A 1,171-nucleotide genomic window follows, 5' to 3' on the forward strand; every position below is an offset into this window, starting at 1 on the left:
GAAAGGCGAGGCTCACTGAGCCATTTATCCCTCCACCCTTCAATTAACCCCACATGTGTTCATCGGCCAGGTTGGCACATTGAACTAATTACCTCATGCACCTTAGTCCTCAAAGTGATGTCTTTACTCTTTGATATGTGAAATAAGTCTTGTGCAGCAGATTTGCCCAAAGGCTATACAGTGATTTGATTTATTTTGACTGCTGCTTCCACGAACGTTGTTGTGGAGCCAAGTACACGAAATCTACAAATCTAGTAAGATTAAGATAGAGGATGAATCGATCACAAGGATCAACCTATGGCCCCTCTCAGGGCCGAACAACTGAAAGTGGGTGAGGGGTGACGGGGATGATGTAAGGTATGAAAATAATACTCTATAACTTATCAAGGGCTGGTGGGGAAGGGAGAAGGAAGAAATCGGGAGCTGACATCAGGGGCTCAAGTGGGAAGAGAATGCTTTGAAAATGCTGATGGCGGCATATGTGCAAATGTGCCTGACACCCTGGAGGGAGGTATGGATTGTGATAAGAGATGCAAGAGCTCCCAATAAAAGTATTTAATAATAATAAAAGAAGGACAATCCAATTTTTCTTGGAAGACGTATAGCCAGGGTGCTCCTTAGAGGCTAGGAGAGCGAGACTTCGTCTTATGCACATTGGGCATGTTATCAGGAGAAGCAAGTCCCTGGAGAAGGACATCATGTTTGGTAAGGTGGACGAACAGTGAAGAAGAGAAGAGGAAGGCCCTCCCTGAGATGGATGGACACACTGGCTACAACACTGGGCTCCCGCTTAGGAGCCATCGCAAAGAGGGTGAAGACCACGCAGTCTGTCGTTCTGTTGTGCCTAAGGTCACCATGGGTCAGAGCAGACTCAATGGCACCTAACAACAACAACAACAACATGATCCATTTAAATCTGTTCTAATTTTAATATGTCCTGCTTTCCTTTTGGGTTAAGTTTTTAATCTGTTGTGCTTGTTACTGTTGCGAATTTGGGGATAGGTTTTAAAATGTTTTTCTGTATATGAAATCTAAGCTAGGGAACTCTGTAGAGATAGTAACTGGATTAATGGTTCCTTGGGAGTACAGCAGGGGAGGTTGGGGAAATGGGGAGCTAATAATACTGAGGATGAGCATGAAGGAAAAGAGGGAGGAATAGAAATAAGAAGCA

Source organism: Echinops telfairi, unplaced genomic scaffold (assembly GCF_000313985.2).
Source record: "Echinops telfairi isolate 266 unplaced genomic scaffold, ASM31398v2 ScPeMD7_655;HRSCAF=1070, whole genome shotgun sequence".
In the NCBI taxonomy this organism is placed as follows: domain Eukaryota; kingdom Metazoa; phylum Chordata; class Mammalia; order Afrosoricida; family Tenrecidae; genus Echinops; species Echinops telfairi.